At 55.0% G+C, this 12530-nt stretch overlaps 7 non-coding genes across 7 annotated transcripts; 3 read left to right on the top strand and 4 right to left on the bottom strand.

Annotated features, from left to right (window-relative positions):
- Nucleotides 1-778: 778 nt before the first annotated feature.
- LOC148678797 (5S ribosomal RNA) lies at nt 779-897 on the bottom strand. Its single transcript, XR_015940510.1, has one exon. It is a non-coding gene; the product is annotated as a 5S ribosomal RNA (ribosomal RNA).
- Nucleotides 898-2720: 1823 nt separating this feature from the next.
- On the top strand, nt 2721-2884 carry LOC148678796 (U1 spliceosomal RNA). The gene has a single exon (XR_015940414.1). It is a non-coding gene; the product is annotated as a U1 spliceosomal RNA (small nuclear RNA).
- Nucleotides 2885-4275: 1391 nt separating this feature from the next.
- On the bottom strand, nt 4276-4394 carry LOC148678795 (5S ribosomal RNA). The gene has a single exon (XR_015940505.1). It is a non-coding gene; the product is annotated as a 5S ribosomal RNA (ribosomal RNA).
- A 1822-nt stretch (nt 4395-6216) lies between these two features.
- Nucleotides 6217-6380, top strand: LOC148678794 (U1 spliceosomal RNA). Its single transcript, XR_015940376.1, has one exon. It is a non-coding gene; the product is annotated as a U1 spliceosomal RNA (small nuclear RNA).
- A 1391-nt stretch (nt 6381-7771) lies between these two features.
- On the bottom strand, nt 7772-7890 carry LOC148678793 (5S ribosomal RNA). The gene has a single exon (XR_015940503.1). It is a non-coding gene; the product is annotated as a 5S ribosomal RNA (ribosomal RNA).
- A 1822-nt stretch (nt 7891-9712) lies between these two features.
- Nucleotides 9713-9876, top strand: LOC148678792 (U1 spliceosomal RNA). Its single transcript, XR_015940358.1, has one exon. It is a non-coding gene; the product is annotated as a U1 spliceosomal RNA (small nuclear RNA).
- A 1387-nt stretch (nt 9877-11263) lies between these two features.
- Nucleotides 11264-11382, bottom strand: LOC148678791 (5S ribosomal RNA). The gene has a single exon (XR_015940502.1). It is a non-coding gene; the product is annotated as a 5S ribosomal RNA (ribosomal RNA).
- Between the last annotated feature and the right edge of the window lie 1148 nt (nt 11383-12530).

Genomic DNA, 12530 nt, shown 5'->3' with positions numbered 1-12530 from the left:
GGTCAACTTGAAGTGCATGAAGTAGGAGTAAAAGCAGTACCCCGAAGCAGGACCACAATTCGAAAGGAGTGGATGCCACTATTTCTCTTATTTTCTTAGTTATAGGTCCATGGAAGCATTTCAAGCTCATTACACTACTCCTCCTGGACATGAATTCCCTTTTCAAAGCGAGTCTTTTTGCTGTAGTTTGCATGGTTTAGGATGCTGATCGAGGTTAGCCTTGATTTGGTCATGGGGGCCTCGGTACTGTATGCTAATGCTAAAGACAGTTCACCAGTTTTCTGATTGTTGGGTTCTGTATCAGTGCAGGAATGTCAAATAGTGAATGGCTGTACCTCTGTTGTATCCGTGCTCAATGAACGAAATCGGTTATAAATGAATGTATGTATATTTGTACGCAAAACGAGTTGTTTATTGACTGACCTTCAATTGCAGATTTAGAGGCAGCTTCGATATTCGTTTTACAGCCGTTTTTTTTTCATATGAATCACACGCATGCCATTCAAAGGGCCACTTTAGCGATGAGCAGATTGATCCATGTTTCTTGTGCATCTGAAGGGATGTGAGGGAGCTTCTCTTTCTGAACTGGCATGCCTTAAAAATGGACGACCGTCGCGATACCGTTTGCCAGTCAGTGTTGCTGAATGAAACAAAAGTGGGAAGATTGAAATGTTTGGTCTTTTCGTGAGCACCCCGGGAAATAAATGTCCATAGTCGAGGGTTTTTCCTCCCAAAGCCTACGGCACCAACGGCGACCCCTGCTGGCCGAGAGAGCAAAAGCTTACAGCACCTGGTATTCCCAGGCGGTCTCCCATCCAAGTACTAACCAGGCCCGACCCTGCTTAGCTTCCGAGATCAGACGAGATCGGGCGTGTTCAGGGTGGTGTGGCCGTAAGCGAAAGCAACGGCGCCTGACTCGCTACTTGAAGCTGTGTGTGGCGGGGGCTCCGTGCCCCCCGAGCGGGACTCAAGGATCGTTCGTGTGCAACTCTTTGGAAAGGAGCTGCTTTCCAAATCGCATTGCGTGCCTGGATGTTGGCCACTGTGCGACTGTGCGACTGTGCTCCCTTCAGTTGCCTGGCCCTGCTCTTGCCCCGCACTGGAGCAGGACAAATAAACTGCACGGAGGAGCAACAGGCAAGTCTTCACCAGACAAAAACCTCCAGTGCACAGCACACTGCAAACATTTCGGGGCTGTCGCGTGTTTATTTCAGCACATAAAGCGCGCGGCGCCTCCGCCCTCTTGTGGCCTTGCGGCGTCAGAGCAAGAGGCTCCTTCTCGCTGCCCTTCCGCTGTGTTGCAGGGCCCCGAGAGGGAACCCGGAGCGCGCACTTTGTGGGGGGGCGGGGGACCGCGTTCGCGCTCTGCCCCCGGTCTCTTGCGCGAGTACTAAATCTCACGGCGCCAGCCAGCGGCCAGGAGACGAGTACAATTTCGCGGGACAGGGGGGCCTCGTCATTGATCGTTACAGGTGAGACGGGGATTAGGAGGAGACCCCGACTGATGGGTGACACCGCCGTGACTCCTCGAGAGAGACGCCCTGGGATTTGGAACGGCCAAGGAGGGTCAGGACACCTCGGTTTGACGCCTCCCCCCGAAGGACGGCGCCTGTTTGTGCAGCAGAGTGTCGCCATCAGGAGGCTGGGGCATAAGAGGGCCACACAGCCCGCAGGGTGAGCGCTCCCTACTGGTCCCAGTCACACCTCTTGCAGGAGCAGCAGCAGCCTGAGCTTTCCCGGGGGGGAAGCTCCCATCCGGGTGCCGGCCAGGCTCACACCTGCTGGGCTGCTGGGGGTGAGCCCAGTCGAGAGTCGCAGGGCGAGAGCTAGTCACCGGGGAGAAACGATACAAGTGAAGGATTGCTCGGCCCTCGGCACTTGAAAAGACCGACAAATGACTCGTTCCCGCCGGAGCTGATTGTACCTGCATGTGTCGTGTCGTCTTCTTCCCCCGCCCCGCTGTGTTTGCTGTATTGTCTCTGAAGCCGGCCCCCCCGAGACGAGACGGGCTGTTCCTGTGCCCCAATTAACACTTTACAGGTGCCATTCCCCGGCATTGTGGCCATTGTCGGTGCTCACACGCGATAAGATAAGGCGGAGGAGAGCGGGGCATGCCCAGCGCCAGACATTCAAGGAGGGGGCAGTGCGAGGTGAGGTGAGGTGAGGTGAGGTGCGACACGCCGGAGCCCCGACGCTGCTAACGCGGAGCACTTGTTGGACTGGCATCGACAGGACGTGTGCGCTCGGAGCGAGCCTTCCCTGCGGCGGAGCGCGGGAACTTTCTCCCCCCCTCCCGCTGCAGGAGTTGTGTGCGCTGCAGCGGTGCCGAGAGAAAAGCACAGAAGGCAGCAGGCTCTGGAGAGCAGGTAAGAGACGGAGGCGAGCAGGCTCGTTTTTTTTGGAAATTGCTGAAAAGGTTTGTTCGGTGTGTGGCAGGCGCACGTCGCGAGCTTGCGTGGCGATCTGCCGGCCTGGTGATATGTAAATGAGGCCGAATTGCATCCCGGGACATGCTGCGGATGCGAAATGGCGACTGCAGATGTGTAGGAAACGACGCGCTCGTTTTCTCGCTTTGCCCTCGCTTTTGAGTGTTAGTGTGGCGTGTGAGTGTGCGAAAGAGTGGGCCCAGCAGGAGGCGGTGGCGTGCGGGGCGAGGAGCTGGCCTAGGCTGCGAGTACTGTGCTGTGAGTGCGGCCCGCTTGCAGGGGCCTGTACAACTCATACTTACCTGGCAGGGGAGATACCTTGATCAAGAAGGAGGTTCACCCAGGGCGAGGCTCGGCCATTGCACTCCGGCTGTGCTGACCCCTGCGAATTCCCCAAATGTGGGAATCTCGACTGCATAATTTCTGGTAGTGGGGGACTGCGTTCGCGCTCTCCCCTGATGTGCTTGGTCCAAGAACAGATGCGGCAGTGCGGGCGGCTTTGCCGTCTGCTGGGGAGCTGTGCTGGGTGCCGATGAAGCGGCTTCAGCGGTGGGGGTTACTACAGAACCGCCCTGGGCTTTTTCGCGAGCACCGCCTGACAACGTGGTCCTCCTTTTCATGCCCGCTACAGCCAGAACGCTATTTGTATAACCACAAAAAACAATCTTGTGCTTATACACGTTAAATGTTCACCTCGTGACAAGGTACTTCACTTGTGATCTTTCAGCTTGTCTGACCCTGGTGGTCTGGCTGACTTTTGCTTTCTCCCGCTCTCTGTCCGGGGACAGTAATCCTTTATTGTTTTTCTCACACTCCATCAGTTTGACTTTGTAGTTCAGTCTGTTGCCCGTGTGTGTGTGTGTACCAGTTTGTAGTGCAATGTAACCTGACTACCTTACGTCCTGCACTCATAATATAATATATATATATAGAGAGAGAGAAATACTGTATATCTTAAGAACAAAATCCAACACCAAAAGCTCTTCATGAGTCATTATACCCCAGCATTGAAACCGAGTTCTTACCAGCATGCAACACATTGCTCATCCAACCAGAAGATCAAGGTGTGATGGTCAACTTGAAGTGCATGAAGTAGGAGTAAAAGCAGTACCCCGAAGCAGGACCACAATTCGAAAGGAGTGGATGCCACTATTTCTCTTATTTTCTTAGTTATAGGTCCATGGAAGCATTTCAAGCTCATTACACTACTCCTCCTGGACATGAATTCCCTTTTCAAAGCGAGTCTTTTTGCTGTAGTTTGCATGGTTTAGGATGCTGATCGAGGTTAGCCTTGATTTGGTCATGGGGGCCTCGGTACTGTATGCTAATGCTAAAGACAGTTCACCAGTTTTCTGATTGTTGGGTTCTGTATCAGTGCAGGAATGTCAAATAGTGAATGGCTGTACCTCTGTTGTATCCGTGCTCAATGAACGAAATCGGTTATAAATGAATGTATGTATATTTGTACGCAAAACGAGTTGTTTATTGACTGACCTTCAATTGCAGATTTAGAGGCAGCTTCGATATTCGTTTTACAGCCGTTTTTTTTTCATATGAATCACACGCATGCCATTCAAAGGGCCACTTTAGCGATGAGCAGATTGATCCATGTTTCTTGTGCATCTGAAGGGATGTGAGGGAGCTTCTCTTTCTGAACTGGCATGCCTTAAAAATGGACGACCGTCGCGATACCGTTTGCCAGTCAGTGTTGCTGAATGAAACAAAAGTGGGAAGATTGAAATGTTTGGTCTTTTCGTGAGCACCCCGGGAAATAAATGTCCATAGTCGAGGGTTTTTCCTCCCAAAGCCTACGGCACCAACGGCGACCCCTGCTGGCCGAGAGAGCAAAAGCTTACAGCACCTGGTATTCCCAGGCGGTCTCCCATCCAAGTACTAACCAGGCCCGACCCTGCTTAGCTTCCGAGATCAGACGAGATCGGGCGTGTTCAGGGTGGTGTGGCCGTAAGCGAAAGCAACGGCGCCTGACTCGCTACTTGAAGCTGTGTGTGGCGGGGGCTCCGTGCCCCCCGAGCGGGACTCAAGGATCGTTCGTGTGCAACTCTTTGGAAAGGAGCTGCTTTCCAAATCGCATTGCGTGCCTGGATGTTGGCCACTGTGCGACTGTGCGACTGTGCTCCCTTCAGTTGCCTGGCCCTGCTCTTGCCCCGCACTGGAGCAGGACAAATAAACTGCACGGAGGAGCAACAGGCAAGTCTTCACCAGACAAAAACCTCCAGTGCACAGCACACTGCAAACATTTCGGGGCTGTCGCGTGTTTATTTCAGCACATAAAGCGCGCGGCGCCTCCGCCCTCTTGTGGCCTTGCGGCGTCAGAGCAAGAGGCTCCTTCTCGCTGCCCTTCCGCTGTGTTGCAGGGCCCCGAGAGGGAACCCGGAGCGCGCACTTTGTGGGGGGGCGGGGGACCGCGTTCGCGCTCTGCCCCCGGTCTCTTGCGCGAGTACTAAATCTCACGGCGCCAGCCAGCGGCCAGGAGACGAGTACAATTTCGCGGGACAGGGGGGCCTCGTCATTGATCGTTACAGGTGAGACGGGGATTAGGAGGAGACCCCGACTGATGGGTGACACCGCCGTGACTCCTCGAGAGAGACGCCCTGGGATTTGGAACGGCCAAGGAGGGTCAGGACACCTCGGTTTGACGCCTCCCCCCGAAGGACGGCGCCTGTTTGTGCAGCAGAGTGTCGCCATCAGGAGGCTGGGGCATAAGAGGGCCACACAGCCCGCAGGGTGAGCGCTCCCTACTGGTCCCAGTCACACCTCTTGCAGGAGCAGCAGCAGCCTGAGCTTTCCCGGGGGGGAAGCTCCCATCCGGGTGCCGGCCAGGCTCACACCTGCTGGGCTGCTGGGGGTGAGCCCAGTCGAGAGTCGCAGGGCGAGAGCTAGTCACCGGGGAGAAACGATACAAGTGAAGGATTGCTCGGCCCTCGGCACTTGAAAAGACCGACAAATGACTCGTTCCCGCCGGAGCTGATTGTACCTGCATGTGTCGTGTCGTCTTCTTCCCCCGCCCCGCTGTGTTTGCTGTATTGTCTCTGAAGCCGGCCCCCCCGAGACGAGACGGGCTGTTCCTGTGCCCCAATTAACACTTTACAGGTGCCATTCCCCGGCATTGTGGCCATTGTCGGTGCTCACACGCGATAAGATAAGGCGGAGGAGAGCGGGGCATGCCCAGCGCCAGACATTCAAGGAGGGGGCAGTGCGAGGTGAGGTGAGGTGAGGTGAGGTGCGACACGCCGGAGCCCCGACGCTGCTAACGCGGAGCACTTGTTGGACTGGCATCGACAGGACGTGTGCGCTCGGAGCGAGCCTTCCCTGCGGCGGAGCGCGGGAACTTTCTCCCCCCCTCCCGCTGCAGGAGTTGTGTGCGCTGCAGCGGTGCCGAGAGAAAAGCACAGAAGGCAGCAGGCTCTGGAGAGCAGGTAAGAGACGGAGGCGAGCAGGCTCGTTTTTTTGGAAATTGCTGAAAAGGTTTGTTCGGTGTGTGGCAGGCGCACGTCGCGAGCTTGCGTGGCGATCTGCCGGCCTGGTGATATGTAAATGAGGCCGAATTGCATCCCGGGACATGCTGCGGATGCGAAATGGCGACTGCAGATGTGTAGGAAACGACGCGCTCGTTTTCTCGCTTTGCCCTCGCTTTTGAGTGTTAGTGTGGCGTGTGAGTGTGCGAAAGAGTGGGCCCAGCAGGAGGCGGTGGCGTGCGGGGCGAGGAGCTGGCCTAGGCTGCGAGTACTGTGCTGTGAGTGCGGCCCGCTTGCAGGGGCCTGTACAACTCATACTTACCTGGCAGGGGAGATACCTTGATCAAGAAGGAGGTTCACCCAGGGCGAGGCTCGGCCATTGCACTCCGGCTGTGCTGACCCCTGCGAATTCCCCAAATGTGGGAATCTCGACTGCATAATTTCTGGTAGTGGGGGACTGCGTTCGCGCTCTCCCCTGATGTGCTTGGTCCAAGAACAAATGCGGCAGTGCGGGCGGCTTTGCCGTCTGCTGGGGAGCTGTGCTGGGTGCCGATGAAGCGGCTCCAGCGATGGGGGTGACTACAGAACCGCCCTGGGCTTTTTCGCGAGCACCGCCTGACAACGTGGTCCTCCTTTTCATGCCCGCTACAGCCAGAACGCTATTTGTATAACCACAAAAAACAATCTTGTGCTTATACACGTTAAATGTTCACCTCGTGACAAGGTACTTCACTTGTGATCTTTCAGCTTGTCTGACCCTGGTGGTCTGGCTGACTTTTGCTTTCTCCCGCTCTCTGTCCGGGGACAGTAATCCTTTATTGTTTTTCTCACACTCCATCAGTTTGACTTTGTAGTTCAGTCTGTTGCCCGTGTGTGTGTGTGTACCAGTTTGTAGTGCAATGTAACCTGACTACCTTACGTCCTGCACTCATAATATAATATATATATAGAGAGAGAGAGAAATACTGTATATCTTAAGAACAAAATCCAACACCAAAAGCTCTTCATGAGTCATTATACCCCAGCATTGAAACCGAGTTCTTACCAGCATGCAACACATTGCTCATCCAACCAGAAGATCAAGGTGTGATGGTCAACTTGAAGTGCATGAAGTAGGAGTAAAAGCAGTACCCCGAAGCAGGACCACAATTCGAAAGGAGTGGATGCCACTATTTCTCTTATTTTCTTAGTTATAGGTCCATGGAAGCATTTCAAGCTCATTACACTACTCCTCCTGGACATGAATTCCCTTTTCAAAGCGAGTCTTTTTGCTGTAGTTTGCATGGTTTAGGATGCTGATCGAGGTTAGCCTTGATTTGGTCATGGGGGCCTCGGTACTGTATGCTAATGCTAAAGACAGTTCACCAGTTTTCTGATTGTTGGGTTCTGTATCAGTGCAGGAATGTCAAATAGTGAATGGCTGTACCTCTGTTGTATCCGTGCTCAATGAACGAAATCGGTTATAAATGAATGTATGTATATTTGTACGCAAAACGAGTTGTTTATTGACTGACCTTCAATTGCAGATTTAGAGGCAGCTTCGATATTCGTTTTACAGCCGTTTTTTTTTCATATGAATCACACGCATGCCATTCAAAGGGCCACTTTAGCGATGAGCAGATTGATCCATGTTTCTTGTGCATCTGAAGGGATGTGAGGGAGCTTCTCTTTCTGAACTGGCATGCCTTAAAAATGGACGACCGTCGCGATACCGTTTGCCAGTCAGTGTTGCTGAATGAAACAAAAGTGGGAAGATTGAAATGTTTGGTCTTTTCGTGAGCACCCCGGGAAATAAATGTCCATAGTCGAGGGTTTTTCCTCCCAAAGCCTACGGCACCAACGGCGACCCCTGCTGGCCGAGAGAGCAAAAGCTTACAGCACCTGGTATTCCCAGGCGGTCTCCCATCCAAGTACTAACCAGGCCCGACCCTGCTTAGCTTCCGAGATCAGACGAGATCGGGCGTGTTCAGGGTGGTGTGGCCGTAAGCGAAAGCAACGGCGCCTGACTCGCTACTTGAAGCTGTGTGTGGCGGGGGCTCCGTGCCCCCCGAGCGGGACTCAAGGATCGTTCGTGTGCAACTCTTTGGAAAGGAGCTGCTTTCCAAATCGCATTGCGTGCCTGGATGTTGGCCACTGTGCGACTGTGCGACTGTGCTCCCTTCAGTTGCCTGGCCCTGCTCTTGCCCCGCACTGGAGCAGGACAAATAAACTGCACGGAGGAGCAACAGGCAAGTCTTCACCAGACAAAAACCTCCAGTGCACAGCACACTGCAAACATTTCGGGGCTGTCGCGTGTTTATTTCAGCACATAAAGCGCGCGGCGCCTCCGCCCTCTTGTGGCCTTGCGGCGTCAGAGCAAGAGGCTCCTTCTCGCTGCCCTTCCGCTGTGTTGCAGGGCCCCGCGAGGGAACCCGGAGCGCGCACTTTGTGGGGGGGCGGGGGACCGCGTTCGCGCTCTGCCCCCGGTCTCTTGCGCGAGTACTAAATCTCACGGCGCCAGCCAGCGGCCAGGAGACGAGTACAATTTCGCGGGACAGGGGGGCCTCGTCATTGATCGTTACAGGTGAGACGGGGATTAGGAGGAGACCCCGACTGATGGGTGACACCGCCGTGACTCCTCGAGAGAGACGCCCTGGGATTTGGAACGGCCAAGGAGGGTCAGGACACCTCGGTTTGACGCCTCCCCCCGAAGGACGGCGCCTGTTTGTGCAGCAGAGTGTCGCCATCAGGAGGCTGGGGCATAAGAGGGCCACACAGCCCGCAGGGTGAGCGCTCCCTACTGGTCCCAGTCACACCTCTTGCAGGAGCAGCAGCAGCCTGAGCTTTCCCGGGGGGGAAGCTCCCATCCGGGTGCCGGCCAGGCTCACACCTGCTGGGCTGCTGGGGGTGAGCCCAGTCGAGAGTCGCAGGGCGAGAGCTAGTCACCGGGGAGAAACGATACAAGTGAAGGATTGCTCGGCCCTCGGCACTTGAAAAGACCGACAAATGACTCGTTCCCGCCGGAGCTGATTGTACCTGCATGTGTCGTGTCGTCTTCTTCCCCCGCCCCGCTGTGTTTGCTGTATTGTCTCTGAAGCCGGCCCCCCCGAGACGAGACGGGCTGTTCCTGTGCCCCAATTAACACTTTACAGGTGCCATTCCCCGGCATTGTGGCCATTGTCGGTGCTCACACGCGATAAGATAAGGCGGAGGAGAGCGGGGCATGCCCAGCGCCAGACATTCAAGGAGGGGGCAGTGCGAGGTGAGGTGAGGTGAGGTGAGGTGCGACACGCCGGAGCCCCGACGCTGCTAACGCGGAGCACTTGTTGGACTGGCATCGACAGGACGTGTGCGCTCGGAGCGAGCCTTCCCTGCGGCGGAGCGCGGGAACTTTCTCCCCCCCTCCCGCTGCAGGAGTTGTGTGCGCTGCAGCGGTGCCGAGAGAAAAGCACAGAAGGCAGCAGGCTCTGGAGAGCAGGTAAGAGACGGAGGCGAGCAGGCTCGTTTTTTTGGAAATTGCTGAAAAGGTTTGTTCGGTGTGTGGCAGGCGCACGTCGCGAGCTTGCGTGGCGATCTGCCGGCCTGGTGATATGTAAATGAGGCCGAATTGCATCCCGGGACATGCTGCGGATGCGAAATGGCGACTGCAGATGTGTAGGAAACGACGCGCTCGTTTTCTCGCTTTGCCCTCGCTTTTGAGTGTTAGTGTGGCGTGTGAGTGTGCGAAAGAGTGGGCCCAGCAGGAGGCGGTGGCGTGCGGGGCGAGGAGCTGGCCTAGGCTGCGAGTACTGTGCTGTGAGTGCGGCCCGCTTGCAGGGGCCTGTACAACTCATACTTACCTGGCAGGGGAGATACCTTGATCAAGAAGGAGGTTCACCCAGGGCGAGGCTCGGCCATTGCACTCCGGCTGTGCTGACCCCTGCGAATTCCCCAAATGTGGGAATCTCGACTGCATAATTTCTGGTAGTGGGGGACTGCGTTCGCGCTCTCCCCTGATGTGCTTGGTCCAAGAACAGATGCAGCAGTGCGGGCGGCTTTGCCGTCTGCTGGGGAGCTGTGCTGGGTGCCGATGAAGCGGCTCCAGCGATGGGGGTGACTACAGAACCGCCCTGGGCTTTTTCGCGAGCACCGCCTGACAACGTGGTCCTCCTTTTCATGCCCGCTACAGCCAGAACGCTATTTGTATAACCACAAAAAACAATCTTGTGCTTATACACGTTAAATGTTCACCTCGTGACAAGGTACTTCACTTGTGATCTTTCAGCTTGTCTGACCCTGGTGGTCTGGCTGACTTTTGCTTTCTCCCGCTCTCTGTCCGGGGATAGTAATCCTTTATTGTTTTTCTCACACTCCATCAGTTTGACTTTGTAGTTCAGTCTGTTGCCCGTGTGTGTGTACCAGTTTGTAGTGCAATGTAACCTGACTACCTTACGTCCTGCACTCATAATATAATATATATATAGAGAGAGAGAGAAATACTGTATATCTTAAGAACAAAATCCAACACCAAAAGCTCTTCATGAGTCATTATACCCCAGCATTGAAACCGAGTTCTTACCAGCATGCAACACATTGCTCATCCAACCAGAAGATCAAGGTGTGATGGTCAACTTGAAGTGCATGAAGTAGGAGTAAAAGCAGTACCCCGAAGCAGGACCACAATTCGAAAGGAGTGGATGCCACTATTTCTCTTATTTTCTTAGTTATAGGTCCATGGAAGCATTTCAAGCTCATTACACTACTCCTCCTGGACATGAATTCCCTTTTCAAAGCGAGTCTTTTTGCTGTAGTTTGCATGGTTTAGGATGCTGATCGAGGTTAGCCTTGATTTGGTCATGGGGGCCTCGGTACTGTATGCTAATGCTAAAGACAGTTCACCAGTTTTCTGATTGTTGGGTTCTGTATCAGTGCAGGAATGTCAAATAGTGAATGGCTGTACCTCTGTTGTATCCGTGCTCAATGAACGAAATCGGTTATAAATGAATGTATGTATATTTGTACGCAAAACGAGTTGTTTATTGACTGACCTTCAATTGCAGATTTAGAGGCAGCTTCGATATTCGTTTTACAGCCGTTTTTTTTTCATATGAATCACACGCATGCCATTCAAAGGGCCACTTTAGCGATGAGCAGATTGATCCATGTTTCTTGTGCATCTGAAGGGATGTGAGGGAGCTTCTCTTTCTGAACTGGCATGCCTTAAAAATGGACGACCGTCGCGATACCGTTTGCCAGTCAGTGTTGCTGAATGAAACAAAAGTGGGAAGATTGAAATGTTTGGTCTTTTCGTGAGCACCCCGGGAAATAAATGTCCATAGTCGAGGGTTTTTCCTCCCAAAGCCTACGGCACCAACGGCGACCCCTGCTGGCCGAGAGAGCAAAAGCTTACAGCACCTGGTATTCCCAGGCGGTCTCCCATCCAAGTACTAACCAGGCCCGACCCTGCTTAGCTTCCGAGATCAGACGAGATCGGGCGTGTTCAGGGTGGTGTGGCCGTAAGCGAAAGCAACGGCGCCTGACTCGCTACTTGAAGCTGTGTGTGGCGGGGGCTCCGTGCCCCCCGAGCGGGACTCAAGGATCGTTCGTGTGCAACTCTTTGGAAAGGAGCTGCTTTCCAAATCGCATTGCGTGCCTGGATGTTGGCCACTGTGCGACTGTGCGACTGTGCTCCCTTCAGTTGCCTGGCCCTGCTCTTGCCCCGCACTGGAGCAGGACAAATAAACTGCACGGAGGAGCAACAGGCAAGTCTTCACCAGACAAAAACCTCCAGTGCACAGCACACTGCAAACATTTCGGGGCTGTCGCGTGTTTATTTCAGCACATAAAGCGCGCGGCGCCTCCGCCCTCTTGTGGCCTTGCGGCGTCAGAGCAAGAGGCTCCTTCTCGCTGCCCTTCCGCTGTGTTGCAGGGCCCCGAGAGGGAACCCGGAGCGCGCACTTTGTGGGGGGGCGGGGGACCGCGTTCGCGCTCTGCCCCCGGTCTCTTGCGCGAGTACTAAATCTCACGGCGCCAGCCAGCGGCCAGGAGACGAGTACAATTTCGCGGGACAGGGGGGCCTCGTCATTGATCGTTACAGGTGAGACGGGGATTAGGAGGAGACCCCGACTGATGGGTGACACCGCCGTGACTCCTCGAGAGAGACGCCCTGGGATTTGGAACGGCCAAGGAGGGTCAGGACACCTCGGTTTGACGCCTCCCCCCGAAGGACGGCGCCTGTTTGTGCAGCAGAGTGTCGCCATCAGGAGGCTGGGGCATAAGAGGGCCACACAGCCCGCAGGGTGAGCGCTCCCTACTGGTCCCAGTCACACCTCTTGCAGGAGCAGCAGCAGCCTGAGCTTTCCCGGGGGGGAAGCTCCCATCCGGGTGCCGGCCAGGCTCACACCTGCTGGGCTGCTGGGGGTGAGCCCAGTCGAGAGTCGCAGGGCGAGAGCTAGTCACCGGGGAGAAACGATACAAGTGAAGGATTGCTCGGCCCTCGGCACTTGAAAAGACCGACAAATGACTCGTTCCCGCCGGAGCTGATTGTACCTGCATGTGTCGTGTCGTCTTCTTCCCCCGCCCCGCTGTGTTTGCTGTATTGTCTCTGAAGCCGGCCCCCCCGAGACGAGACGGGCTGTTTCTGTGCCCCAATTAACACTTTACAGGTGCC

This window comes from Lepisosteus platostomus, chromosome 1, assembly GCF_059453375.1.
Source record: "Lepisosteus platostomus isolate fLepPlt1 chromosome 1, fLepPlt1.hap1, whole genome shotgun sequence".
Taxonomy (NCBI): Eukaryota; Metazoa; Chordata; class Actinopteri; order Semionotiformes; family Lepisosteidae; genus Lepisosteus; species Lepisosteus platostomus.
The sequence above is the reverse complement of the archived record's forward strand: the minus strand, read 5'-3'. Positions and strand labels throughout refer to the sequence as shown.